The sequence below is a fragment of the Betta splendens genome, chromosome 2, assembly GCF_900634795.4.
Source record: "Betta splendens chromosome 2, fBetSpl5.4, whole genome shotgun sequence".
Taxonomy (NCBI): Eukaryota; Metazoa; Chordata; class Actinopteri; order Anabantiformes; family Osphronemidae; genus Betta; species Betta splendens.
In genome coordinates this window covers 27660389-27675519 of record NC_040882.2, presented here as the reverse complement: position 1 = coordinate 27675519, position 15131 = coordinate 27660389, and the positions used below count along the sequence as shown (strand labels likewise).

The 15131-nt window shown below is 50.0% G+C and overlaps 1 long non-coding RNA gene across 1 annotated transcript; it reads left to right on the top strand.

The window, feature by feature from the left end:
• Positions 1-342: 342 nt before the first annotated feature.
• Positions 343-7833, top strand: LOC121201761 (uncharacterized). The gene is made up of 2 exons (XR_005896857.2): positions 343-1877; positions 7619-7833. It is a non-coding gene; the product is annotated as an uncharacterized LOC121201761 (long non-coding RNA).
• The last annotated feature ends 7298 nt before the right edge of the window (positions 7834-15131 follow it).

The following is a 15131-nucleotide window of genomic DNA, read 5'->3' as shown; positions in this document are numbered from 1 at the left end:
TGCGACAGGGCTCAACCTTCAGTCAACACATGAAGCATTAAGTCTATATTTACTCCCAGAGTGGCTTAGAACAGTGGCAGCGGCACCAGTGGCCCAGTAAGAGGTCGCCCATGCTGTCAGAACCAGAACCAGAACCACCAGGAAAAACCAATGCGTGATGAAAGGCTTCACGCAGTCAGAAACACGAGCCTTTGATGTGGATTATTCACAGAGACAGGATGCAGCAGTGAGAAGCACAATGAGTTAAACGCAGGGACATGGTGTTTTCAGTCAGACAAATGATTGAGGAAGACGGGGCAGATAAGAGGATGGGTGGGAGGGGGGAGGAGGGGGGAGGAGGGGGAGGAGGGGGGAGGATAATGAGAGCGCGTCCCTGCGCTGAACGTTACAGGCTGTGACTGCGTGTGAACAGAGCGTTTTTAAAAGCACACATGAACGTTTGAGGCGCCCACGCGTCCAGGCCTCCGCTCAGAGGCCGATCCCAGTCTGACGTTAGAGGCGCCTCCGGCTCAGTGGAGGGAGTCCACACACGTGCAGGTTTGTCTCTGGGTCACGCGTCACAGCTTCAGACGTTAATCAGCTCGAGGAGACGAGGAACGAGCCTTAACGTCGTTCACGCTAAAACAAGCTCGTTTTCAGGGACGATCAGTGCTGAGAGATGAGTTTAAACCTGCGCCCGAATGTGAATGTAATGAGCTGCTGAGGTTCAGGCTTCTCTTAATGAATCATCAGATGTAAACAGACCGAAGCGCCTCCGTCCAGCAGAAAAAGCCTCCACACGTTTCCTGTGGAGTCAAACCTGCAAACGAGTCAAAGCCCTGAGAAACACACCAAAACGTAGACCTCCGTGTGTTGAAGCATCAGGAGGTTAGTTCTTTCACTGGGTCCAACGTGACGCTTGCTTCCCACAATGCAATGCGTGGCTGTTGGATAATTTACGTGTATTTGCTGCAGACAAACAGTAGAAAGACGTCAACTACAACATTCTCTGAGGAAACGACCGTCAGTTCTGCTTCACTCAGAATAAACCACCAACAAGCAGCTTCTAGATGTATTTTCACATGTAACAACCTGATGAATGTTGGTTGATTAAACATTTTCATCCTGTACATCACACATGTGAGCTAACGTGGTCACAAACAACCACTTCTCACAGCCGCTCCAAACCAGGCCCGGCCTTTAATGAGCGTTCTAATTAAACCTACAGTGAAGACGGCCGTGAACCATTGGTTCAGGTTCTGACCCAGAACTCAGCTCTGTCTGGTTCTGATGATTCACGGAGAGAAACAGCGAAGCAGCTTCGTGTCCTGCTGTGACTCGACCTTTATTATTCATGAATGTAAACTGTTTGTAACTGCCTGTGATGTTGTGACGTGTAGATTTCTGTAAATTCTGACTGTAACCAAACACAAGCTGTTGGTCCAACAACAGACGGGTCATCGTCAACACAAGCGCGCGGCCTCTTTCTTCCTGTCTGAGTAACGTGTTCCACTCACATTTCATCACAGCCCTCGTCTCATACCTGCTGTCAGGCCGGCGATGAAGGAGCCATGCTCCTCATCCTCCCGGGGCGTTGGACGGCGCCAGGCTGCGGATGGAAGTGGGTCAACCATCCGGGTCTCTGCACCGGTAACAGTGGAGGATGTGAAGAACCTGCTCAAAGTCCACATGAAGCCAGAACCTCGGAGCTGAACCAGTGTTAGAGCTCGGTTCAGACGTAGAAGCCAGAAGCACTCACGGCGTCTCAGCTGCAGGAACCCGCTGGTGTCATCAGACGTGATGAACCTGCTCACTCAGCATTATCACAGCCCAGGTTCTGACACCAGAACCCATCTGGCTGCTACCAGACGCACACACCCTGACTGATCCACCTACAGGTAAGTCCTATCTGCAAGAAGCCTGTTTGTCCAACAGGTCATCACATCAGTGTGTTCACTGCAGCCTAATTCAATTCAATTCAATTCAATTCAATTTTATTTATATAACGCCAAATCACAACAAAGTTATCTCAAGGCACTTTACAAAGTAAGGTTTAAGACCTCACACAACTAAACCCAACAAATCCCACATACAGCAAGCATTTAATTGACAGCAACAGTGGAGAGGAAAAACTCCCTCTCTAACGAGGAAGAAACCTCCAGCAGAACCAGGCTGGATGTGGGCGGCCATCTGCCTCGACCGGTTGGGGTGAGAGGATAGAGAGAGAGAAAAGCACAGCAACAGCAACAAGCAACAACAAGCAACAGCAGAGCACAGGCAGGATGGTTGGATCCGCAGCTGCCCATCACAGACACCAAACTTTGAGTCCAATGATACCTGTAGGTGAGGACAGAGAGGGAGAAAGAGTGGGGGTGGGGGGGGAGAGAGGAGAGAAGCACAACTACTGGACAGAAAGAGACAAGGTTAGTTAAACATGGGACAATGATGGGAGGTTATGGGACAGAGGAGGTAGAAGGAAACAGAGGAGCTCAGTGTATAAATGAAGTCCCCCAGCAGTCTATGTCTATTGCAGCTTAACTAAGAGATGGTTCCTGTGACTAACAATGAGCTGAAGGCTCTGAAGCTTCCTGAACCTTGGTTCTGACCCGCTTAGTTTGTAGAGATTCGGGCTGAGTCTCTGCTGGTGAGTCATGCAGCAGCGTTTTCTTGTGCTCCACCTGATGTTCCTCAGGAAACGACAGGAAGCCTCAGCCCCAAATAAAAGTCTAATTAGCTGCTGTTAAAGTCGCGTGTAAAGTCTTGAAGCTCCGTCTGCTGCATCACTCAGCTGTGTTTAACACAAAACCTGAACGAAGTTACAAACACAAACCTGCTGCTGCAACAAAAGCATCACTTCACTGGAGCTTTGAATCCGGGTCAGCGCCTCGGGGTCCGATCCTTCACAGAACCCACCTACTCGACCCGCGTGTCAGCTCCATTCACAGGAAGCACATCAGTGTCCACGTGATACAGCAGCACCTGCTCCATGAAGCAGTGAGTCAGTGTCTGTGGTGGAGCTCAGCAGGAAACGCAGTGGAGCTGAACTACAGCTTCACGTCCATCAACGCTTCAGGTTACAAACATTTAGCTTTTCTTCAATTCACAGCAGAACCGTGTTAATTACAGGTCAAACGTTTGTGCAGCTCCTCGTTATTTGGTGCTGCGTTGACTCCGTGGGCCCTGATTCTCCGGTGCGGCCTGTGATCTGGACCTGCAGCATCGTTAATGGAGGCTCAGCTGGCAGCTTCCTGCTCTGAGGACGGGCGTCAGAACCGGCTCTCCATTAAAACATAATCACCTGGTTCCCTCTCCTTCAGTTTGATCAAACATCATCAGGAGTGAAGAAATTCAACGTTAACTTAAATGAATCTATTAAAAATCAACACGACCACACACTTAATATTATTACTGATGGAGGAAGAAGACTTCAGACGTGACGTGATCGTAGTGATCCGTTTTAAACTGGACCAGTGGAACTGGTTGTGATTGGTGAAAATGGCTGGTTATTGTCTGTAAGTCATTTCCCAAGAGGGAAAATGATCCAATCTGCATCAGGCGGTTCTGATGAGGAGGTGAGTCGTCGCCGGCGGTCGGACCCGACTCCAGGCGTCAGTGCAGGAAACGCTGAGTCAGGCTCCAGGTTCACTGGGCCGATGCTCGGGTGGGAAACGTCTTGGAGCAGCGGCGTGGTCTCCACTGACTCAGATCCACTGACTCAGATCCACTGACTCAGATCCACTGACTCGGACCCACTGACTCAGACCCACTGACTCAGATCCACTGACTCAGATCCACTGACTCAGACCCACTGACTCAGATCCACTGACTCAGATCCACTGACTCAGACCCACTGACTCAGACCCACTGACTCAGATCCACTGACTCAGATCCACGGCCACGTTCAGGTCATGAGCCGGATCAGCATCCGCGTCACAGCGTGGGCGCCGTCTGTCAGTCTGTCAGCTCGTCTCTGGCCTTTGTGTGCGTTTGGAAACAACTAGTCGTCCTTCTTTTTCAGCCACGGGAAATGTTTGGAGTTGATAATTATTCCTTGAACTATTCATGAATCAGTACCACATATAAGCGTATTCCAGCTGTAGTGAAGGGAGTTTGTTTCTCAGCTCGTTGAGTCACCACAGACCTGAACCCCTGTTTGCTGTGGAACCGGAGGGAGCGTCCGACAGGCCTCTGTCGCTGCTGGCTTCATGTCCATCTGTGTCTGTGTCTGTGTCTATGACTGTGTCTGTGAGTGAGTCTGTGTCTGTGACTGTGCCTTTGTCTGTGTCTGTGACTTTGTCTGTGACTGTGTCTGTGTCTTTGTCTGTGTCTGTATCTGTCTCTGTGTCTGTCTGTGTCTGTGTCTGTGTCTGTGACTGTGTCTGTGACTGAGTCTCTGTCTGTCTCTGTGTCTGTCTGTGTCTGTGTCTGTGACTGTGTTTGTGACTGTGACTGTGCCTGTGTCTGTGACTGTGTCTGTGTCTGTGACTGTGACTGTGTCTGTGTCTGTGTCTGTGACTGTATCTGTATCTGTGACTGAGTCTGTGTCTGTGACTGTCTGTGTCTTTGTCTGTGACTGAGTCTGTGTCTGTGACTGAGTCTGTGTCTGTGACTGAGTCTGTGTCTGTATCTGTCTCTGTGTCTGTCTGTGTCTGTGTCTGTGTCTTTGTCTGTGACTGAGTCTGTGTCTGTGTCTGTGACTGAGCCTGTGTCTGTATCTGTCTCTGTGTCTGTCTGTGTCTGTGACTGAGTCTGTGTCTGTGTCTGTGTCTGTGTCTGTGTCTGTGTCTGTGTCTGTGACTGAGTCTGTGTCTGTGTCTGTGTCTGTGACTGAGTCCTTCGCTCATGTTCCTGGACAGCGGTGACGTTCACCCTCTGCATCAGGCGGTTCTGATGAGGAGGTGAGTCGTCGCCGGCGGTCGGACCCGACTCCAGGCGTCAGTGCAGGAAACGCTGAGTCAGGCTCCAGGTTCACTGGGCCGATGCTCGGGTGGGAAACGTCTTGGAGCAGCGGCGTGGTCTCCACTGACTCAGATCCACTGACTCAGATCCACTGACTCAGATCCACTGACTCGGACCCACTGACTCAGACCCACTGACTCAGATCCACTGACTCAGATCCACTGACTCAGACCCACTGACTCAGATCCACTGACTCAGATCCACTGACTCAGACCCACTGACTCAGACCCACTGACTCAGATCCACTGACTCAGATCCACTGACTCAGACCCACTGACTCAGACCCACTGACTCAGATCCACTGACTCAGACCCACTGACTCAGACCCACTGACTCAGATCCACTGACTCAGATCCACTGACTCAGACCCACTGACTCAGATCCACTGACTCAGATCCACGGCCACGTTCAGGTCATGAGCCGGATCAGCATCCGCGTCACAGCGTGGGCGCCGTCTGTCAGTCTGTCAGCTCGTCTCTGGCCTTTGTGTGCGTTTGGAAACAACTAGTCGTCCTTCTTTTTCAGCCACGGGAAATGTTTGGAGTTGATAATTATTCCTTGAACTATTCATGAATCAGTACCACATATAAGCGTATTCCAGCTGTAGTGAAGGGAGTTTGTTTCTCAGCTCGTTGAGTCACCACAGACCTGAACCCCTGTTTGCTGTGGAACCGGAGGGAGCGTCCGACAGGCCTCTGTCGCTGCTGGCTTCATGTCCATCTGTGTCTGTGTCTGTGTCTATGACTGTGTCTGTGAGTGAGTCTGTGTCTGTGACTGTGCCTTTGTCTGTGTCTGTGACTGTGTCTGTGACTGAGTCTGTGTCTGTGACTGTGACTGAGTCTGTGTTTGTGTCTTTGTCTTTGTCTGTGTCTGTGTCTGTGTCTGTGTCTGTGTCTGTGACTGTGTCTGTGACTGTGTCTGTGTCTTTGTCTGTGTCTGTGTCTGTATCTGTCTCTGTGTCTGTCTGTGTCTGTGTCTGTGTCTGTGACTGAGTCTGTGTCTGTGTCTGTGACTGAGTCTGTGTCTGTGTCTGTGTCTGTGTCTGTGTCTGTCTGTCTCTGTGTCTGTCTGTGTCTGTGACTGTGTTTGTGACTGTGACTGTGCCTGTGTCTGTGACTGTGTCTGTGTCTGTGTCTGTGACTGTGTCTGTGTCTGTGTCTGTGACTGTATCTGTATCTGTGACTGAGTCTGTGTCTGTGACTGTCTGTGTCTGTGTCTGTGTCTTTGTCTGTGACTGAGTCTGTGTCTGTGACTGAGTCTGTGTCTGTGACTGAGTCTGTGTCTGTATCTGTCTCTGTGTCTGTCTTTGTCTGTGTCTGTGTCTGTGTCTGTGTCTGTGACTGTGTCTGTGACTGTGTCTGTGTCTTTGTCTGTGTCTGTATCTGTCTCTGTGTCTGTCTGTGTCTGTGTCTGTGACTGAGTCTGTGTCTGTGTCTGTGTCTGTGTCTGTGTCTGTGTTTGTGACTGTGACTGTGCCTGTGTCTGTGACTGTGTCTGTGTCTGTGACTGTGACTGTGTCTGTGTCTGTGTCTGTGACTGTATCTGTATCTGTGACTGAGTCTGTGTCTGTGACTGTCTGTGTCTTTGTCTGTGACTGTGTCTGTGTCTTTGTCTGTGTCTGTATCTGTCTCTGTGTCTGTCTGTGTCTGTGTCTGTGTCTGTGACTGTGTCTGTGACTGAGTCTCTGTCTGTCTCTGTGTCTGTCTGTGTCTGTGTCTGTGACTGTGTTTGTGACTGTGACTGTGCCTGTGTCTGTGACTGTGTCTGTGTCTGTGACTGTGACTGTGTCTGTGTCTGTGTCTGTGACTGTATCTGTATCTGTGACTGAGTCTGTGTCTGTGACTGTCTGTGTCTTTGTCTGTGACTGAGTCTGTGTCTGTGACTGAGTCTGTGTCTGTGACTGAGTCTGTGTCTGTATCTGTCTCTGTTTCTGTCTGTGTCTGTGTCTGTGTCTTTGTCTGTGACTGAGTCTGTGTCTGTGACTGAGTCTGTGTCTGTGACTGAGTCTGTGTCTGTATCTGTCTCTGTGTCTGTCTGTGTCTGTGACTGAGTCTGTGTCTGTGTCTGTGTCTGTGTCTGTGTCTGTGACTGTGACTGAGTCTGTGTCTGTGTCTGTGTCTGTGACTGAGTCCTTCGCTCATGTTCCTGGACAGCGGTGACGTTCACCCTCAGAACCCGTACCTCGTGCTTCACGTTCTGCAGCTCATTTCATGTATAACTGCAGCCTCAGCTCACAGCGTTGCTGTTATTTATCTGAGGCGCAGAGGATGAATGTGTGTGTTTGTGACCCACGCGTTCAGGACTCCATGAAGCTACGTCTGATTTTAAGACATTTATTCCTGAGGCGCCGCGGTTCTGGGGGAACGATGAGTCGCTCATGGACCGAACGCAGCTTCTCTTTATTTACTTCCACACATGCAGCAGTCGAGCAGCTCTGAGCAACATTCAGTGTAAACAGCGAAACGTTCCCTGAGGATCCTCCATTAACCTGCATTTAAAGTGTGTGCAGCCTTTAACAAACTGTACGTAATTGGATTCATTTCTTTCATTGTTCTCTGTCCTTTCTGACAGACTCTGACACATTCCTCCACTTTTCTCACGCTCTGCTAGAATTTCAACCACTGTGTTGAAGTCACATCTGTTTGTAAAATCTGCTGAACGGATTCTGTTTTTCACACAGAGAACAGATCTGAGAGCGATGCATCATTCACCATCTGTTGTCGTCGCCGCTTTTTCAGGCAGCAGCTGCTGCGTCTGCAGCCTCACACTTCACAGCTTCACACGCGGAGGCTCAGACTCACGCCAGAGACGCATTCAAAGCATTTCAAGTATAAAGTGTGTTTTTGGGCCAATTAATGAAATGTGTATGTGATTAAAAGCAATAATCTGTGATCACATTGTTGTCACGTGTCTCCATGGCTCAGATCCAGTGTTAATACTGGACATTTAACCACCTACAATCATTCAGCATCAACCTGGTGGTTTCAGCTCTGAGAGACACTTTTCCTCTGCTACATTTGCCTTTGATGCTGGTTCTAATGGTCAGAATGAATTCCAGACTTTCTGGCTGCTTCTTCTAAAAACAAAGACGCACCAACGGCAGCAGGTGGTGACGGCACCATAAATGCTGTTCAGGATCAGCTGATGAAGCCTCAGAGGCCGTGTGACGCCGTGACCCTGGTTCTGACGTGAGCTCCACACCACAGGCCATTAGCTGCTGCCTTCCACTATTGATCCACCGCTAAATAAAAACTTGCATCCTCTGAATTCAGGGTGTTTTTCCAAACCAAAATAAATTTCCAAGCTGCAAATCAATTTCCTGGACTTAATGGCTTGTTGTTGTGAGTGAGTGTTTCACAGACGATGTGTGAGTCTCTCTCGTGACTGAGCAGAAACAGGAACAGCACTTCTGATGTCAGGACAAATTACATCCAATTGACTTTCAGTTAAATGGGAATAAATGAACTCGAACAGTGCTGGACATTTCTGGGCACGATGATGATGAACTGATAAATGTTCTGCATATCGCTGGTACAATAGTCTAATTAAAGACAATTAGCCATCATTCATTCCAGCTGTCTGAGCTGCGAGGAGTCTCTGCAACAAAGGCAACAGATGAAAGGTTCAGTGATGAAAGTTCCCAGCGTTGTCTGATGTTGAACCTCCTGCAGCGCTGACCTTTGATGCAGCACCAAGCTGGAGCAGCCAAACTGGGCAAACTGGGCAAACTGGGCCCAGTGGGAAGATCTGCAGCTGGTGACATCAAAGCAGTGGTTGGGTGTCTCTGGCAGCAGGTGACTCAGAACAGAAGGATGAAGGAGACGCAGGGCACAAACAGTCCTCCCGTTTTATACAGCAGCTACTTAAAACGTGTAATGAGCAGTTTAAAGCCCCAGACTCCGGTCCAGCATCAAACTGCAGCGTTTGATGAGAGCAGTGTTTGCAGAGCGAGCGGAAGATGAGGTGGAAACACACAGAGGCAGTGGAATATTAAAGCATGGGCAGATGAAACGAAGAGTTCGGTCTCTGTGTGTTACACAGGTCCATGCAGAGATGGAGGGAATGAGTGCATCCATGGATAACAGGGTTCACTGAAGACAAACGGGTGAAACAGATCGATGGACGGAGACGTTTCAACAAATGTATGAATAATAAGGGATGATATAATTTAACATGTGGGCGGAGAAATGGATGAGTGACGGATGAAAGTACAGTAATTAGGCTCCAATTAAAAGCACAGTGTTGATGAGGTTGATGCAGAGGATGGAGGAAGCACAAATGGATGTGTGTGTGTGCGTGCGTGTGTGTGTGTGTGTGTGTGTGTGTGTGTGTGTGTGTGTGTGTGTGTGTGTGTGTGTGTGTGTGTGCGTGTGTGTGTCTGTGTGTGTGTGGCTCTCTGTGTGTGTGTGTGTGTGTGTGTGTGTGTGTGTGTGTGTGTGTGTGTGTGTGTGTGTGTGTGTGTGTGTGTGTGTGTGCGTGTGTGTGTGTGTATGTGTGTGTGTTTCTTTGTTTGTGTCACCCTTGGTGTCTGCTGATTGGCCGGTTGAATGACCGGCTGCCAGACTGAGTCAAGCAGCAGCTATTCGTCCTGTGCTCAGGGTTTGTTTCCATCACTTCCTTCAAACACGTCTGGTTTATGTTTTATGACTGAGAGCTTAAATGTCCCCACGGCAGCGTTTCCTTTAATTGCACTGATCAGCTGTGAGCCTGTCTTTTCCTCAGCCTTCGTTTCAGTTTGTTCATCTCAGACAAACGATACTTGTCTCCGTCACATCAAGCGATGCTGAAGTGAGACTGTCCTGTTGTTCTGAAACCACCTTCAGAAGCCTTTTGATTTTCCCGTGTTCACATTCAGAGGAAGCACTTTCCCAGAGTATTAACTTTAATACAGACCATAATGGAGCTCCTTAGTTTGTGCGTAACCTCTCAGAGCCCCAGTTTGAGCCTCATCACATCCACTCATCATCATCATCGCCTCTAACGGCTTCATTCATCCTCCGTTTCTCACCTTTCTCTGCCTCTGACATTTGTCGTCGTCTTTGTTTTGCTCCCGTCTGATGTGATTCATTGTTCCCATCTCACACGCTGATGGTTCCACTTCTGACATTATTACATTTGAATGTTCTCTGTGTTTGCATTCAGAATTTTCCATTAGAGGAAGCGTTTCCTCAGCGCTCCGTTCAACATGAACAACTCTGACTGAAGCGATGGTTCATTCAGAAAAGAAGCAAAACGTCTGAATGTGAGCAAGGCGTCGCTGAGCAGACGTCAGGACTGAGGCAGCCGCTGCCCACACACCTGGAGCGGTTGGTTAGGAGGCTGGTCCCCGTGGTGGAGGAGGCGTGAGGAGGTGTGAGGAGGCGTGAGGAGGTGAGGAGGCGTGAGAAGGTGAGGAGGCGTGAGGAGGCGTGAGGAGGTGTGAGGAGGTGAGGAGGCGTGAGGAGGTGTGAGGGGGTGAGGAGGTGTGAGGAGGCGTGAGGAGGGTGAGGAGGTGAGGAGGTGTGAGGATGTGAGGAGGTGTGAGGATGTGAGGAGGGTGAGGTGTGAGGATGGAGGAGGTGAGAGGTGTGAGGAGGTGAGGAGGAGTGAGGAGGGTGAGGAGGTGGGGTGTGAGGAGGTGAGGAGGTGTGAGGAGGCGTGAGGAGGTGTGAGGAGGGTGAGGAGGCGTGAGGAGGTGTGAGGAGGTGAGGAGGTGTGAGGAGGGTGAGGAGGTGTGAGGATGTGAGGAGGTGTGAGGATGTGAGGAGGTGTGAGGATGTGAGGAGGCGTGAGGAGGTGTGAGGAGGTGTGAGGAGGTGAGGAGGCGTGAGGAGGTGTGAGGAGGTGAGGAGGTGTGAGGAGGCGTGAGGAGGTGTGAGGAGGTGAGGAGGTGTGAGGATGTGAGGAGGTGTGAGGATGTGAGGAGGTGTGAGGATGTGAGGAGGCGTGAGGAGGTGTTAGGAGGTGTGAGGAGGTGAGGAGGCGTGAGGAGGTGAGGAGGCGTGAGGAGGTGTGAGGAGGTGAGGAGGCGTGAGGAGGCATGAGGAGGTGAGGAGGCGTGAGGAGGCGTGAGGAGGTGTGAGGATGTGAGGAGGCGTGAGGGCACGAGGAGGCATGAGGAGGTGTGAGGAGGTGTGAGGAGGCGTGAGGATGTGAGGAGGTGTGAGGATGTGAGGAGGCGTGAGGAGGTGAGGAGGCGTGAGGAGGTGAGGAGGCATGAGGAGGCGTGAGGAGGTGTGAGGAGGTGAGGAGGCATGAGGAGGCATGAGGAGGTGAGGAGGCGTGAGGAGGCATGAGGAGGTGAGGAGGCGTGAGGAGGCGTGAGGAGGTGTGAGGATGTGAGGAGGCGTGAGGAGGCACGAGGAGACATGAGGAGGTGAGGAGGCGTGAGGAGGTGTGAGGAGGTGTGAGGAGGCGTGAGGATGTGAGGAGGTGTGAGGAGGTGAGGAGGTGTGAGGAGGTGAGGAGGTGTGAGGATGTGAGGAGGTGTGAGGAGGTGAGGAGGCGTGAGGAGGTGTGAGGATGTGAGGAGGTGTGAGGAGGTGAGGAGGCGTGAGGAGGTGTGAGGATGTGAGGAGGCGTGAGGAGGTGAGGAGGCGTGAGGAGGTGCTCTGCAGGTTGAAGCTGCAGACTCAGGGACTCGACGTGCAGCTTCTCCTCATCATTGGATGAACTCATCTGTCGTCCACATCTGACCCGGTGTGGTCTGTAGGACTCAGCTCCTCATGGGGGTTCATTAAAGGCCCAGAACCTTTGGTTTGGTTCCACGGATCCACCGTCAGCGTTCACGCTCCTCATCCTCCCACTCCACGACTCTAAGCTAATAAAACTAATAAAAGGCCAGAGTTGCATCACTAATGAATTTGCTCCACATAAACCACATAAATGAAGCGCTGCAGCAGCGGCTCACTTTAATAAGGTGACCTTATGTCACAGCCCAGCGCTTAATCCTCATCAGCGCCTCATGTTAATTCATCATAATAGCGACGCCTCCACTGGTGGAACTAATTAGCTCCAGGGGAAGAGACAGGGTTCAGACGTAGGAAGGCCAGGAGGCGGCTGGACACGCGTCCACAGCCAATCAGGAGGCGGCTGCACACGCGTCCACAGCCAATCAGGAGGCTCCACACAGACTCCATCAAGCAGGAGGAGGCTGAGGCTGTGGACCAGTTCCAGGTTCTCACCTGCAGGAGACGCGAGGCTTCAGACGGTTCCTTCCTTTTTACACCTCACTCACCTCTATTCACTCTGTTGTGTGACGTCCTTTAAATGCATGTGATAAACTATGTGTGAAGGAAGGAACTGATGGTGAGGAACACATATTTCCACATGGAGGTAAAACATGGCCCTCGTCTACAGACAAACTGACAAAGAACACAACAACACAACATTTTAAAGCGATCAGGTAGTGAACACGCGGAGACGGAGATTCTTGCGTCTGAATCATTAAGAGGCCGTTTTCACTCCTCCGTCGGCACATGAGGTCCACTCACGCAGGCTGCGGTTCCGGCCCGGCTGCAGCAGAGACTGGTTCCATCCCGGGTCCAGAGGAGGCGTTTTAAAGCTGCTTCAGGAACCAGGCCGCGTTTCAGCTCCGCCTCCTTCAGGTGTGGCCTCCATTAAAGCTGAGGACGCAGGTCCAGTAACGAGGCCTGAAGCTCTGAGCCTGTTGGACCTCAGCAGGAGTCAGTGATGGGGTTCAGAGCAGACGACAGAGGATGCAGCTTTATTCATCAGACGTTACGTTGGAGCTTTTACAACCGTGCCTGCGCTTCATGAAACTGCGTTGTGTGAATAGAGGTGCAGGAGCTGCTTCAGTCTCTGCTGAGCCTGTTTGTGAAGCTGACGATGAAGCTTCTGCATTTACTAGAAAGAAGCCCTGATTATTTGTGAACTCACCTTCACCTCTCTTTGATGTGAAGAGAATGACACTGAAGAACGTCTGTGTTCGTCACGTCTGGTTGTGCAGAGGCTGAACTGATGAACTCGGCTTTTGTTTGTCTGGGCTGTTGTTTACTTCGGTGGCCTTTCCACTGAGGACCTCAGGCCTGATGTGAGACGAGCTCAGACCTGCAGAGATCGGCATCAAACCAGATGAAGACGACTGGTGAGAAACCAGCCCCACATCATGAAGCCCCAAAGTTGTATGAATGGAAGCAGAAGCAGGGGTCAAAGGTCACGTTTGAAATAAAACCTATGTACGCGTTTGTATGAGTATATGTGAAGTCTGATTTGTTTCTGTTGTTTTTTCTTCTGTATCATACTGTGCTGTTGTGAGACGAAATGTCCCCATTGTGGGACTATTAAAGGTTTCCTTATCTTGTTTAGTCGGACACATTCAAGATCCAATAATTAACAAAAAACAACCAGAAGTAATTATTTTTTTAAATTTTATTTAAACTATAAATCATGTGCGTGCGTGCGTGTATGCGTGTGTGTGCGTGCGTTGTGTGTGTGTGTGTGTGTGTGTGTGTGCATGTATGCGTGTGTGTGTGTGCGTGTGCGTGTGTTTGTGTTTGTGTGTGTGTGTGTGTGTGCGTGCGTGTGTGTGTGTTTGTGTGTGTGTGTGTGTTTGTGTGTGTGTGCGTGCGTGTGTGTGTTTGCTGAACAGGAAGAGCTCAGAGAGGAGCTGCTTGGTGAAACCGGCCTCTGGGAGTGAAGTTGTTCCTGCTGTTCTACTTTTTAGAACCACAACCACAGAACGGTGAGTGGAGGCCTCTGCCCTGTCACGTCAAAGACGCGTCTGCTTCATCTTCCGTCACCAGCTCACAGTCAGAGCCAACGCTCACGCTCTGACAGACTCAGCTGCTGCTCTGGGTGCAGGAACTGATCCACCACATTCATTCATTCATACTTTTGTTCAGGGCGAGGCTCCACTCACGCAGTCAGAACTGGAAGGAGAACATTGAAAAACTGATGACATTTAAGAAGGTGCAGACAAAGTGCACGTAAACTAACAGCAGGACATGAAGCGACATGAGCGAGTTCACGGACGGTGACAGGATGTTGGATGAAGCTTCCTGTGCCTGAGTTCTCTGCATTTAAGCTATAAACACTTCATCGCATCCACTAGACACAAAACTGTCAACGTGGACAGTTTTCAGAGGGAAATTAAAAATTCCTGGGTCTGAATCTATTGGTTGGACTTTGTGAGTGGATCTGTGTGAATCCAGATGTCAGCGTTTTCCCACGTCTCACAGTAAGAGAGACTGAGTGTCAGACTCAGAGTTTGTGTGTGAGGCATCAGTCACTGAGACACTGACACTGCTCCTACACAGGATCAACCCTCAGCCACCACATGTGGGGGTCCAGATCCACATCCACGACAGAACCAGAACATCTGGACCCTTCAGTTGAACCCAAATGCAAAACCGTGGTTAATCAGGTACGCACACACACACACACACACACACACACACACACACACACACACACACACACACACACACACACACACACACACACACACACACACACACACACACACACACACCCTGGTTTCATTAATCGCTTCATGAACACAAGAAACAGAGGTTTCAGTTGGGAGTCATTTCCATATTAATGCAATTAAAAGTCCAATAATAAGAGAGTTTCATGAAGCGTTTGATTCAGCAATAATAGAAACAATGACCACACGTGATTTCATTTCACCAACACAACAACTAAGGAGACAGAGGCCCAGTCTGCGTTTCCTCCACTGGGCTCAAGGGTTGAGGCACAGTCGATGCTCCGTGTTTTGCCCACAACAATGTCGTGTCTGTATTTTTTTCTTCTTTGACTGAATGTGTTTCGCTCCACGATGAGCGGACGAAAGCAGAATATTTCTGTGCTTCATTAGCGTGTTTTCATTTCCTTTACAGTTAATTACGAAGCGCGATGGTTGCTGAAGTGTAAAAGACACGCATGAACAACACGAACCAATGTGAAGCGAAGGAAACAGTAACAAACACTCAGTAATGAGAGGAAGATGCACAGTCAGCACATTCTCATCGCACTTCACTGAGGACGCAGCAGTCACAAATATCAACCAGAGAACGGCCTTCATTTACATTCTCTCTCACACACATTTTACAGACAGTCTAATTAACTTCCTGAGGAACCAGATAAAATGTCCAGAGTCTGTGTTTATTAAACCAATTTATTATTGATTAGCAGCAGGAAACCCACGTTTCCATGTCAACGTCTCATTTCAGAGCTGGGAGCTACATGCTAAT